The sequence below is a fragment of the Eurosta solidaginis genome, chromosome 1 (genome assembly GCF_040869045.1).
Source record: "Eurosta solidaginis isolate ZX-2024a chromosome 1, ASM4086904v1, whole genome shotgun sequence".
NCBI lineage: Eukaryota > Metazoa > Arthropoda > Insecta > Diptera > Tephritidae > Eurosta > Eurosta solidaginis.
Genome location: NC_090319.1, coordinates 154,187,608 through 154,202,776, shown reverse-complemented (window position 1 = coordinate 154,202,776; position 15,169 = coordinate 154,187,608). Strand labels below are relative to the sequence as shown.

At 38.2% G+C, this 15,169-nt stretch overlaps 1 pseudogene; it reads right to left on the bottom strand.

The window, feature by feature from the left end:
* Window positions 1–14,851, bottom strand: part of LOC137238199 (uncharacterized) — a 48,479-nt pseudogene extending 33,628 nt beyond the window's left edge.
* Between the last annotated feature and the right edge of the window lie 318 nt (window positions 14,852–15,169).

Genomic DNA, 15,169 nt, shown 5'->3' with positions numbered 1-15,169 from the left:
CATCATGATCTCGTGGTCAGTTTTCAAAGTACCGAACTCTCTTTTTAAGGAGTAGCACAAAAAGGCATATGTCGCATTTGGGTTTTGTTTCGTGAACAGCCAGTACCATTCTTCGGCCCCCCGGAAAGAAATAGATGGAAACTAGCCATTATTTGTTCGTCCGTGCATTGTGTGCGCTCACACAAGATGTTCAGCTTAAAAAGAAAATCTGCCACGCTTCCAGTGCCGTCGAACGAGATTTTCCACTCCTGCGGTTTCACTACTATGCTGCTCGGAGCAGGGTACACCGGTGGTGCTACTGTTGGAAGTGGGTTACGGTCTATTCTATTCGCGTTCCGGTTCTGATTCATTGCTTGCTGCGCAGATTCGAGAGCGGCGTTGAGCTGGTCCATATTGTTTCTGATTGACCCCATCTCCCTCCGCATCTCTTTCTGCGACGTCCTGAACAGCTGGTGTAATACTTCTACCCACGAGTCCCCACGAGGGGCTTCGTGATGAATCCCCGGAGTATTCGTCCGGTCACTTGCAGCTTCTCTTATATTTCCCATTCCATAATTCGGTGGTAAAGCACCAGCTTCATCTGGTGCGTAGGTCGACACATTGGTCTTTAGCCCCGAGATATCATGCGCGTTTAGTAGGGGCGCGTTCAAATTACTGGTACCCCCGAGTCTATTCCAATTTTCGCGGTGGTCGTTCAGGTCCGAGCCTGTATGAATCCCCGCGGGATTTCCGTATTGCCCCCCTACTGGGGTGTGCACCACCAAGGCCTTGGAAAAGGCCCCCCTATTATTAACGCCCCGGTGCTGGTGCCCTCGAAAATTTCCGGCACTCCCGAACGGAGTATTCTGGCCCGGTTGCCCAAATGACTGGTCGCGCGACATTATAATACGGTGAAAAAATTGCGGTTATTAAATCCTAGTATGATAAAAAAAAACTTATGTTTCCAAACGATGGTTTGTTGAAAAAAAATGTATATATCTATATAAAAAAAATTGCGCGAGAATTAATGCAATCATTTATCGATAATCGTATCGAATAAATAAAAATTTCCAAAAGCTGAAAAAAAGGTGGTTAGTTAATAAAATATGCGATATAGGTTTTAATGGGAATGCTGACATCCCGTCCTTAGAAGGCCGTAGGCTACAGGGGAAAGAAAAAAAATGTAAACACAGCTCCATTCATACTTTTGCCTAGTGCTCCCAACCGCAATGCGAGGGGGTCTTAAGGCCCCCCTCCGAGACTGGTTGGGGCCACTAGGGTCAGTTCCAGGTACACACGGGTTGGTCTCAACATGCCCAGCCGCAACGCAGGGGCAGTCACCAGGGGCTCGCCCCTGGGACTGGTTGGGGGTGTTGAGGCCTCCCGTCCATTCTCACTGGATAACCCTCCTGCCTCCGCCGCAATAGGTGGAGCGGTTTCGGAGCCGCTCCCCAGTCTGGTGGGACAGGAAGAAGTGCCACTTTGAATCCCAGCTCAACCCGTCACAATCCAGGTGGTGTTCTGAGTTACCACCTGAGACGTGGGTTGAGCTGGGGTTCTTGCAATTCACACACACACTCACACTGGACATCACAAATTCGGCAGAAAAAAACGGAAACTAAAAAAAACTATAAAAATTTAAACATTAGAAAAAAAAATAAAAACCCAATTAGCGGACAAAATTATTCCAAAGCCGACTACGGACAACTTCCGGGAAAACAAAAAAAAACCCCATTTACTAAAAAAACTAAGTGCGTGCAGCACTGCCTCACCGGGTGAGAATAAAAATCCGGAGACTGACGTTAAGTCACATGGCGCCTTCGACTACTGCCCCCGATGACCAGTCCGGACAACCTGATCCGTCAACCATTCCCCCGCAACGCAGGTGGCTGCTACTGTGGCTGCTCACCTCGGACTGGTGGAATGGTCAACTTCACACGGTGCCCGAACTGACCATTGAGACCAGCGCCTCTGGCCCCACGTTGGGCGCCATCTGTTATGCATACGCATTTTCGGTGGAAGCAGTAAGGAAGACGGTCGGCATGATGTTGTGGTGCACAGTGGCTAGTCATTGTCGGCTAGGGCGGGTCCTTGCCAACCTTACTGTTCTTGCGCCATAAACAGAAAAAAAGTCATATTATGCCTATCAAAACTAACAGCTGTCAAATTCAAAAAAAAAAAACCAACAGAAGCGCAGAGACCGACTTAAACTAAAACAACATCCGGCCAAACCGGATGTCACGGACAGACCGTTAACATTCAAAAATTTAAATTCAAAAGATAACCGCAAAAAAAATTTACCGAACCGAACATGACCGGTTACCAACGCTGAAAAATTAAAAGAAAACAAAAATTCCGAATATACATAGGGGCGCCGCGGGTGTTGTTGCGACGCCCGGTGCTGATCCCACCCTCAAAACCCTGGCCACGCACCTATATTTCGGTGGCCCCTCAACTGTTTTACCCTATACCTTCTAAATAAAGGGCGACGTCAGCATTCCCATTCTAATTACAATTTATTTGAGATACATTAAAAAATAATCATGGTTACAAAATTCATTTAAATTTTCCATCTACTCTACTAGCGAAACAGAGGCTAAATTCTTATTGTACGCTTTTAGCTTATTGGTAAGTACAATTATTAATAATTATTAAAGGGGGCGGAAGAGTATATAAACAAAAAAAAAATTGTTTATTTTTTTAGTTTATTTTATTATAGTTTATTTTATTTTAGTTTACTTTATTTTATTTTTGTTTATTTTATTTACGATTTTCATTTAATTAAAACTACAAGTAATTTGGAAATTGATGGATTTGATTTCATTTCTCACAGAATATATAGTCATAAAATGGCTACGTTTTCTTTCCTTTATTTAACATTTGTTTGTATGCTTAATTTGTTTTGCAGGTTTGTGTTTCTAGTCTACTTAACGCACAAAAAAATTTGAACGCAAATTTCCAAACTCTTTAATATTGGACAGTGATTCAGAAGATATCTTATACGAGTAGTTATGTATTTAATGGTAAATGTTTTTTTTTTTTAAATGTAAATACTAAAGTAGATAACCGTTCTATAAGCTAAAAGTACGTAATAGTATCTCATTTAGCTGATCATTATAATTATTAAACTTTGGCTTAAAATTTAATAATCCGAGACTTTCAAATTAGGTATACCGTAACTATTTACGCTTCTCAAAACATTTAAGTACTCTTTTCAATCATAATCTACGTTTTACGTTTTAAGGATAAAGTTGATTGCATTAATATATAATTTAGTTGGATTTATATGTTGAAAATATATTTACGATTTAGCGAAGTCTACCGCCTTGATATGACAATCTATTTTCTGGCAGATAATTCCAATGTTCCTTTTTTTAAATTGGTTTTTGCACGTACAAAGCATGGTAGTATGCAGAGAAAAATATACATAAATAGAAATTGCATTGAATCATGTTTCCGAAATTTTACTTAAAATCGCAACCCATTTTTTTGTTGGGTGTACATGCAAGTGAATATTTGTAGGAAGTTTATTTCAATTTCATAATCGTTAATGCTGCCGTATTATGAATGTGACACATTACAAATAATAATTACTGGTGTCGTATTTGGATTGAATACATATAATAGCAAGTATGGGCGCGCATATGTCTAAACACATTATGGGCACGTATTTGGGAGGTTGTAATGTGAAAGCTACCACCTCCACCCGAGTTATACCCGCGCTGTCTTTTGATTTCTTTAAGACAGAAACTTTTCCTGCTCTGGCTTTAGTGAGGACATGTTAGAATTTTTCGGTTTTAGTTTACTGGAACCCAATTTGAATAGGTGCCAATGAATGCATCACAAATAGGACAATGATGGGTTGCCTTCTGACAGGACTTCATACAATAGGGTACATAACGCACGACCCACAAGCAAAAGGCAAAGTATCAACGCCTTTTAGAGCAAGAAAAAAAAACGGACTCACCCAGTGTCTGGTACTTACATGGGCAACCAGAGTACGTACCGTGGGCTTCTGCCGGCGTGGTTACTGGTGACGTTGTTGTTCTTTTTGTTTCTGGGTATTCCTTTGTGCTTGTTGCTTCTGCGGTTGTTTAACATTTATTTGCTGAGTTCTCGATTCGTTGCTTCTACGCCACCTACTCGTTGCTGTGTACGACGCATTAGTGGCAATTGTGTTTGGCCGCGACTATAACTATTGCGGTTGCTACTAATGTGGTTGCATCCATTGCTCTGGTGATGCCGCAGATCATTCGATGTACCTTATTTCCAGTTCTTACATATATTTGCCGCTTAATTTACGGGGCTTTTTGCTGCTGCGGTTTGTGGTATCGGATGGAATGGCTGTAATAATTTCCTTTTTAACCCTCTCGTTTTAATTTCAGTTCTTGGCTTTTTCTTTTCCAGCCGGAAACTCGTGCATTCGTGGTGTTTTCCTCTTTTTTGCTCGACTTAATTTTCTTTCTTCTCTACCTCAGCCGGAAACTCGTGATTATCTCCCCGCTAGTGACCGCCGATTTTTTTTTTGTTTCTTTCGATACTTTTGCATCGCAACTTTTGGTCCCATCACCAGTCACTAGGTGTGTTCGGACGAAAACACTCCCAAGTGGATCGTAACCGTAGACCATAACAGCAGACCGTAACAAACCTGCTTCGCTTTGAAGACCTGACGATGAAGCGAACAGGAAACCGGACCATCTGTGGGAAGCCACTGCCAGGGACCTCCGACGACAAGCAACGTGGGGCACAACTCACCCCTGAGATAAGAGTCTCAAAGTCCTATCACGAAGCTAGCCGGGCAACATAGGTCCATCAAAAAAAAGTTAAGTCAAATTGGGAATTAATTCTGTTTCCTAGTTTAAAAGGGCTTTGTGGCAATTAGACATTTGTTATGGAGAACTCGTCAAAACTCCGAAAGATGATTTCTAGTGGTTATGGCCCCCACAGAAAGGCAAAACGAAAAAAAAGGTGAACTCGTCCAAACTCCGAAAGGCTAGTCCGACCTAAGCGTGGACTGCCAGGGTGTTCACGGTCCTCGGTGAGTACGCGTGTGAACATCCTGTGAGGTCAGTTCTCGGGAAGAATACTGGGCGAGATGTCCCCGACCGTCAAAACGCTCAGACAAAAAAAGTCCGATTGGTAGGTTTATATAAAAAAAAAAATCAAATTGTAGTTTTGCAAAAAAAATGTTCTTGTTGGTTCCTTGTGGACGAATATCCGAAGTGTGGAAGCGACCTTTCAATTTCCCGCTGAGGTCCTCGAGATCATACAGTGCATTGCCTATTTTTCGGAGCACGCGACACTTCAGGTATTTTGGCAAGGATTTGGCGTTAATGCCCTGTTTGAAGTTACTTAAGGCAAAGTTTTTCCGGAAAACTTCTGGGCTTTCCTTGTAGTTGACTTGCCTAGAGCGCTTGTTACAGGTGTTTATCCCCCTATCCTTGGCCCGATCTAAATTTCTACGGATCTGCTCGAGAATATTAGGCAACTTGTCCGTTCTGCTCACTATCGTAACCTGGTCTTCCCGAAGGCTGCCGAGTTTCTCTAATATACTGTACGCTGAGGCATGTTGGACCATATTTTGGCCGTATAATGCAAGGTATGGAGAGCACTGAATCGCCGTATGAAAATCACTTCTCCGAACAGTATATGCTTATCCCAATCGGTATGGTCAGGTTTATCCTTCAGGAAAATCCTAATCTTCGAAACAATTTCTCTATTAACGCGCTCGGATGCGTTCGCTTGAGGAGAATATAACCCCGTCCTCACGTGTGTCACCCCGTAATTTACTAAAAATTGGTTCATTTCCTTAGAGATAAACTGTTTACCAATGTCACTGTGAATAAACTCAGGGACCCCTACAGCTGCAAAAATTTCTGAAGCGAAGTAATTTATAACGTCAACAGTGATGGCTCTCTGCATGGGCTTTAGACAAACGTATTTTGAAAAATGGTCTAGTACTATGATACTCGGATACGGCCCTAGGAAATCGCAATATAATCGCTGAAATGGCCTCTCGGATGCAAAGGTATTTTCTATAGGCGGTCTCGACTGCTGATTAGTGGGTTTTACCGCTTTGCAGGTGTCACAACGCTGGACGTAGTCCTGGACGTCCTTAGCCTGCTGCATAACATGTTCTAAGGTTTTCTGCCACCCGCCATGGTAGCTCCGGTTAGCGTCATGTGCTAATCTCACTGCTTCCACATTCAACACTTTCGGCAACCATAATCGCTACAGCGAGTCTTCTTCCCCTTCCACCCCCTTACGAAATTTAACTCGTTTGAAAATTACCCCGTCCACCACTCGTAAATCTGGAAGCGATTCCTCGTTTTCGGTGATGGTCCGAATCAAGTCAAAATATTCGTTGCTGCTAAATTCGGGAGAGATTAAATCTATTTCCCCGGGTGTGGTAGTGAAAGTCAACTCATCGCCATCAAACCGCGAAAGCGCATCTGGTACTACATTTAGGTTGCCCTTACGATGTTCCATTTTAAAGTCGTATCTTTGCAGTAAGAGCGACCGCCTCGCCAACCTCCCACTCAAGTCCTTTTGGGTCATTAACCACTTGAGACTGGAGTGGTCCGTGATAATCCGAAACGGTAATCCTTCAACATAGGTTCGGAAACACTGATTATGGCGGCGAGACATTCCAGCTCGGTTACCATATAATTGCGCTGAGCATTATTCAGTTTTTTCGACACGAACGCGATTGGGTGCTCAGCGCCCTCATCATCGACCTGGAGCAACACTCCGCCAACACCTAATTTGTAAGCGTCGCATTGTATTTAAAATTCCTTGGAAAAGTCTGGTTGGGCCAAGACAGGAGCGGAACTCAAGGCTACTCATCTCATATCGCTATTTAAAATGAACGAAATCGGACAACAACCACGCCCACTTTTTCGATATCGAAAATTTCGAAAAACCGAAAAAGTGCGATAGTTCATTACCAAAAACGGATATAGCGATGAAACTTGGTAGGCGCGCAAAATAGAAAATTAGTAAAATTTTGGACAATGGGCGTGGCACCGCCAACTTTTAAAAGGAGGTAATTTAAAAGTTTTGCAAGCTGTAACGTTGAAGATATCATGATGAAATTTGGCAGGCACGTTCCTCCTATTACTATATGTGTGCTAAATAAAAATTAGCAAAATCGGAGGACGAACACGACCACTTAAAAAAAATTTTTTTTAAGTCAAATTTTAACAAAAAATTTTATATCTTTACAGTATATAAGTAAATTATGTCAACATTCAACTCCAGTAATGATATGGTGCAACAAAATGCAAAAATAAAAGAAAATTTCAAAATTGGCGTGGCTCCATCCTTTTTCATTTAATTCGTCTACAATAATTTTAAGGCCATAAGTCGAACAAAAATTTACCAATCCTTGTGAAATTTGGTAGGTGCATTGATTCTATGACGATAACTGTTTTCTGTGAAAATGGGCGAAAACTGTTGAAGCCACGCCCAGTTTTTATATACAGTCGACCGTCTGTCCTTCCGCTCGGCCGTTAACACGATATCTTGAGAAAAAATCGATATATCTCTACTAAGCTTAGTTCACGTACTAATCTGAACTCACTTTATCTTGGTATAAAAAATGGCCGAAATCCGACTATGACCACGCCCACTTTCGATATCGAAAATTACGAAAAATGAAAAAAATGCCATAATTCTGTACCAAATATGAAAAAAGAGATTAAACATGGTAATTGGATTGCTTTATTGACGCAAAATATAACTTCAGAAAAAACTTTGTAAAATGGGTGTGACACCTACCACATTAAGTAGAAGAAAATGAAAAAGTTCTGGAGGGCGAAATCAAAAGCCCTTGGGATCTTGGCAGGAATGGTGTTCGTGGTATGAAATATATAAATAAATTAGCGGTGCCCGACAGATGAAGTTCTGGGTCACCCTGGTCCACATTTTTGTCAATATCTCGAAAACGCCTTCACATATACAACTAAGGGCCACTCTCTTTTAAACCCCCCATTAATACGTTAAATTTGATACCCATATCGTACAAACGCAATCTAGAGTAACCCCTGGTCCACCTTTATGGCGATATCCCGAAATGGCGTCCACCTATTGAACTATGGCCCACTCCCTTTTAAAATACTCTTTAATACCTCCCATTTGATACCCATGTCACACAAACACATTCCAGGGTTACCCTAGGTTAATTTTCTTAAATTCTGATTTTCCCTTATTTTGTCTCCAAAGCTCTCACCTGAGTATGTAATGTTCGGTTACACCTAGCCTTCCTTACTTGTTAATTATGCAGTCATGCAGAGAAAGAAGGATCTCATTCAGCATCGCATGCAATTGTAGAGAATGCTAAATCAGACTGCAGAAATGAATATACTGAAATGATGTGCACTCAGGTGATTTCACATTTTTGTTATGTGAAGTCATGCATTCAGTACCAATCATACACTACAAAAATGCTCAAATACTACCAAAAATGGTACGAAAACATTTTTTTTTGCGAAAGTAGAGTTTTAAAAATTTGTTAAAACATTTTTTATGACAGTCTGCTTCATGAAATAAGTTCAAGTCTCTTATTGACGTGTAATAAATTCGTAAATTTCAGAATAATGAAAAAAAGTATGATGACGGCTCGTTGAACAGCCCTGTCTTTCATATCAACTTCTTCATTGGCGTGGCAGATGTGGTGATTTGGAAAATTCGGAGTTTTAAAATTAACCCTTCAAGTACATATTATGAATATTTTTGAAACTATTTCGCTTTTTAAGATGGCTCTTTCGAAAGAAATTTGGACAAGGATTATAAAACATTGCAGGCTACCCAAAATGTTATTTTTGATATTTAATCGTATATTAAATTTTGCATATTTGTAAAGTTGCATGAGCTACATAAGGTTTGAGTTAATTATTATTAAATTAATGTATTGCTGTCGTTATTATAGGAAACTGAAAAGCAGCAAATATACGAATCAATTATAATAAGGATGTACGTGCCATCAAAAATTATAAAAAGAACCGTTAGTATGTAATACGACGAAACTTTTTATTTTAATATGAGCAATGAAGAAAGTAAATTTTTTCTGTAATTAGCTAGAAGCAGACATGCAGAAATTTGAGTCTAAAACGTGTTGGCCTCGCAGAACGGTCGGCGCGCGGAGGTCCAATATAATTAAAAGGAAAAGAAAACACAAATAATTTCAGTATTAATATGGTATAATAATTGATTTATTATTTGTTAAGTTGGTGCAATTAATTTACCTTGGCATAAATTGTGATGTGGCGGGACCGCAGCAGTTGACCTTCTTCCTTCGTGGTTGAAATTGAACAGCCAAATGGAAAGTGATCTCCGTGTTGTCGAACCGGAGATCGTGCGGGGATTTTCCAAGGGATATTTGTTATCCGATGGAAAACTCAGTTACCCGTGTTAGTGTTGCATATATGTGAACATACATGAATGTGTATGCATGTGGGTGTGCAGTACATGAAAGTATGTATGAATGTATTTGCACTAAATAAATTATGTATTAAAGTGGCCGTGTTTGCAGTATAAAAATATTTAGGTCCTGACCTAAACATGCCGGCCCCCTTGCGGTAAGCAACATCTTAAAATGAAGGAAGGTCATGCTGAACCTGTCACGCGCACGTATTACTTAAAACTAGATACAATGGCGCATAATCATGGTCAAAATAAAATAGATTTTAAATTTAGTTGCAGCTTTTTGATATAATTTTCTATGAGCTATCTGTCAAAAAAGCTGGAACTAAATTTAAAACCTATTTTATTTTGACTATGATTATGCGCCAATATGTTTGTATTATTGAGTGGAAATTTTTTTGCTGATCACGCCTGGACTTGTTTGCATAGTAGCCGCTGTAGGAAAAAGAAGCAACATATTAAAGCTGAAAACAAGAACGGATTATAATTCAACGCACATTATACAGTATACATATTTGGACTGTATTTATCTTTTTTTGTTCCGAGATTTTTCGTAGTCTGGACGTCTCCGTTCCAGATTTCGACGAATGTAAATTAATTTTCCATCTGGGCAAAGAGGCCAAGTCTCTGTTCCATATTTTAACTTTATGAGGTTAAATGTTATATCCAGACGAAGAGGACGTGTCTCCGTGCCAGATTGGATTTATATTCTTGTATTATGTGACAACTAATTTTCCATCTGGACAAAGAGGCCAAGTCTCTGTTCCAGATTTTAACTTTATGAGGTTAAATATTATATCCAGACGAAGAGGACGTGTCTCCGTGCCAGAATGGATTTTTTTTTATATTTATTTGAATTTTAATTTTTATTTAAAAAAAATTAATTTTGATTAGGTGGCTGAACGCTGAATGGCATATTTATGAAATTTTTATATTCATATTGACCCTCTGACAGGCGCTTGTAGTAGATTGACCATGTGCAGGGACCTGCTTATGGCCCTACAAGACAAGTACCCGTTACCTCATCGATTACTTAATCGTCACCAATAACTTGTTCACCAATTACCCAGCAAAAATGTGCCCGTAAATTTATTAGGAAAATGACTAAAAGCTGTGTCGATGGAACACGTAAATCGTTAAGTAGCATTTGTACAGGGCGGCGGTAACTTTCGTGACCAGTCCATTCCGTCGTACCTATTTATGTGATTGTCCATACTGCTCACACATATACGGTTTTAGGTTATCGAAATGTAAACAAGCTATAGTGCTGTACTGTTCTTACATTCACGTTATGGCAGTCATATTTTAAGTTATATACCTGTAACTTGTCGAGTATTTTTACAGTATTTTCACGTTAATATGACCGCCTTTTGACTAGTATTATGACCGTTTTTTTACTTGGATTATACTGCTATATAAATAAAACATTTCTTTAATTCAAATCCATTAACATTTCTTTTATTCAACATTTTTATAATATATTACATTATATATAATAATTGTAAATTATTAACTATAAGGAAGGAATAGTTTTTCAGTCTTGCTGGTGAGCCATAAATACAAATTTTATTGTATGCGATTGTATGCATACAAAGTTAAGGGAAACTTAAATAAATTAATTAATGATATAGAAAACAAAAGAGAAGAACTAACAGAACTATTGGTTGCAGTAAACCATCAAATCGCGAGTAGGCAATTGACAAATTGAGTAAGTTGACTTGTAATTCGCCAATTTTAATGCTATACCTTTTTTATTTTAGTTCAGAAAGCTGCAATTGAGGTTCGAAAGTTACAATTTAAGTTCAACAATTTCAATTCAAGTTCAGAAAATTTAAATTCAAGCTCAGAATATCTGTTTGTAGTTCAGAAAATTATATTTGAACTTGAATTGTAATTTTCTGAACTTCAGTTGTAATTTGCTGAACTGCAGTTGAAATTCCTGAGCTTCAATTATAATTTACTGAACTTCTATTGAAAATTGTGAACTTCAATTGTAATTTTTTGAACTTCAATTGAAATTCCCGAGCTTTCAGAACTTCAATTGCAACTTTCAAAATTTGTTTACATAAAATGAAAAATTTAACATTTTTTCTGACAGTTAAAGTGGTGAATTGCCTACCAGAGGTTTGAAACCACTTGCATTCATGTTGGCGCTTCTCTATATCATTAATATAACAATATCTTTTCATTAATTTAATTAATAGGCAAATATACATTTTTTTCCAAATTTTTGAGCTGAAGGCCAATTTAAATAAAAACACAACTTTTTTTATTATAGTTGTATAATTTATTCTTGTCGATATTTCGGCTTTATTCTAAAGCCATCTTCGGGACTAGGGGTATAAAAAAAACAAACCACTAGAACGTATTCATCATAATGTTTACGTATATACATATAATAAGCGACTTACTCATATAAATATGTTCTATCGGCTAAATTAGCAATGTCCAAAAATCTGTGTTGAAGGTACAAAAAGCGAAAGCATGAAAAATAAACAAATGTACAGAATAACGCAAATGTAAACAAATTTTCAAGAACAGTAAGTATAAACAAAAATTTTACAATAATACAATACATGTAACAATAAGGCATAACTTAGTATGTATATCAACCCCCTTTTGCTTAGTTGTTGTCTTGAAGTATGCTGGATGCTGGATATTCTTATTTAAGTGAGCGCGGTGTATGTTGTTGTTGTTTCAAAATCAAATTGCGATAAGCACTCGCACAGTGGGCAGTGTCCATTTTAAAATTAATTCGTTTTTCACTAGGAGTGTTCAATATATGTAGCATTTCTAAGGTATAGCGTTTTTGGTAATGTTTTTCCTTCTCCAATATATTTACGTTCTCAAAATCAGGGTGATGTCCTGTATATTTACAGTGGGCAGATAGGGCCGTCTTATTTCCTGAAAAACTGTTCCTTAATTTTATGTTTGACCTGTGACCGGAAATCCTTGTCATGAGCTTGAGTTTTGTTGGCCCCACATATAACTTCTCGCATACGCGGGACCCGTCGCCGTTGCATGGGATTCGATAAACTACGTCAGATTTCCCGAACTTGGGGAATCTTATCCTTTATGTTATTGAAAACTTGCCTTAGTGTATTTTTGTACGTGAACGCTAGATTATAGCTATCCTTGTCGTATAGATTGGAGCTCCTTATCCTCTCCGATGTTTTTATTTAAATTGGCCTTCAGCTCAAAAATTTAAAAATATATTATTTAATATAAAGGCTATTAATTCTTATCAAAAAAAAAAAAATTTTTTTTCCTTTACATTTTAGAACTGTGTACAAAAATATGTAATTTTACATATCGAAACCTAAACAAAAAAGTATTGCAACTCATAATCAGAGAAGCTTTGTGTTGAATGTTGATTTATACAACAGAAATAACAAAATTCTTAACTAAACGATAACGTTAACTACCAAAAAAAAAGTTATTTCACGATGCTTTCATGGATCGATTTACACTTAAATACCGATTTAAAATTTTTTCAGTTTTGACATTTTTTATATGCGATATATACATTCAGTGGAATAATTTTACATTGAGGGTACTTTATGCAATTTTCTTTTTTTCGTGATTTTGCAATAATAAACGTAGGTACTCATAGTAATATTTTGTTTTAAATTATGTGATTACAATATTTATAAGGACCGTTTAGTTGATGGTTTTGGTACTGTCAGTTAAATTCATCAGCAAATATTATATTCAAAATATTTTTTGTTATACAGCTAGTTTATAAGGTTTTCTTAAAAATGTTTGACAAAAATCTTTGCAAACTTTATGCGATTTTTGAATTTTTTTTTTAAATAGAGCATAAAAAGCTTAGAATAGGAACGTAGGAAAAAGCTTAGAATTATTAGATACTCAAGATTATTTCAGTGTGTGTTGTTCGTTTGTTGTACAAATTCGTTGCATATTAATTTTCAGATCAAGAATACTCAAAGGTGTCGTGGAATCGTCTTGTTGATCAATCGCGCGCCGCAATATCCATTGGTGGCAATTGACTGTGTTGGCAAAAGATATGCTGAACTGTAGAGGAAGAAACATTTTTTAAAATTTAATAAAATCAAAAATGATAGTTGTGCTAAAAAGGGGTAAAGTATTGTATGTTAAAGTATAGCAAAGTCTCAGCGGCCTTGTCCTGGTGAAAATTGAGTTTGAATAGGTCTCATTCTTCATTCTGAGAAACATGTGCGAAGGTACTTCGTAAGATATTAAAAATACTCAACGCTTTTTTTGAAATAACTTCAAAAAAACTCGCATTCAAACCGGTGTCCTATCTCTACTTCTGTTTAACTTCTACATATCAATAGCTATTTTCACCACCAGAAGGAGTCACTATTGTTTCCTACACCATATGGTCGCCAAGCCTAAAGATTACCCACTGGAAGAAGCTACAGGCCTGCAAAAATACTGCCCTCAGAACCGCCACGGGCTGTCTCCTATACCCAGGAACCTGGGCATCCCAACAGACATCTGATTGATGGCGGTGCCACTTTCCTAGATGTTCTGGTCTCCGCGACGGCAACCCCCCGACGGGTTTCATTGCGCCATGTTGCCAGGTCGCAAATCCCAATCTACCGGGTACCCCAATGCTTGCTCAAGGACGCCCAGTCCCAAGGCCACAACAGCAGTTGCGTCCACCAATTGGTAGTTTAGATAACACAACATTGGCGTCGTACTTGGCTAGTTTATTGTACAGAACACGCCATTCAGCATCAACAATTTTCCGATACTCTTGAACATTATCAATATGTACTTCAGCATTGTCACGCTCAGCCTTGAATTCCCATTCTATATTTAATGCGATTTAAATTTTTTGCATGACGTTGGATCCACAAAAGAAAAGTACAGCGTCCACAACCATTTTAAAAAAGAAATATTTTTGTTGATGAATAAGTTTGGAGGGCATTGCTGTAGCAGCGCATTTTTCCAATAAAGCACGTTGTTGTTCCTTTGATTGGCGCTTCGACATGTTCAGCCATGTCATATTTTGGTCATGCATAATTGTAATGCTTTGCGTATAGTTTTAATGATGATACGTGCATGCACGCTTTCCTGAACATATGGCTTAACTTGTTTTAAGATTTCACATGCTTAAAGTATTACTGAAGTGGTGCCATCGCCGACCTGATAAGAGAAACATTTTTATTCTACACATTCTAATATAACAAAAAACTTACCTCAGCATTTTGAGATTTGGCGATGTCGACTAGAGTTTTACGGCTGGATGCACAATATCCAATAGTTTCATAATGGTTGCCCCATCATTTGAAATTGTGGCCCTACCACTGGAATCAACAATATATTTGTCCATACTGTGTGAATCCAATGTAGTGCGTACAGCGTCCACCATTGAATGCGAGGTATTGATGTTGGATATGAGTTGAGGTTCTACCTTAAGAGCTATCGGTACCCAAATATTTTTTACAAAAAAACTCATGTACCCAATACCAGTTCAGGACGTTCATATTTATCGACACGCTGTCCGGTGTGGCCCAAATGTTGGAAATATTCAGTTGGCACTGTTGAGAAAAAATATTGTCACGGATATTAGCATCACTAAGTTATCCCATCACTAAGGCGATGATAAGGCCATGCCAAGCAGTATTCACATCAATAATTCAATCATTATGTATCTACATAAACGAATAAATAATTGCGTCTACACATATGTACGTATACGAGCATCGGAGCGGCAATGCACAAACACATGCATATATCTTATCTGAGTTGTCACAAGAGAGAGCAATAATTTGTG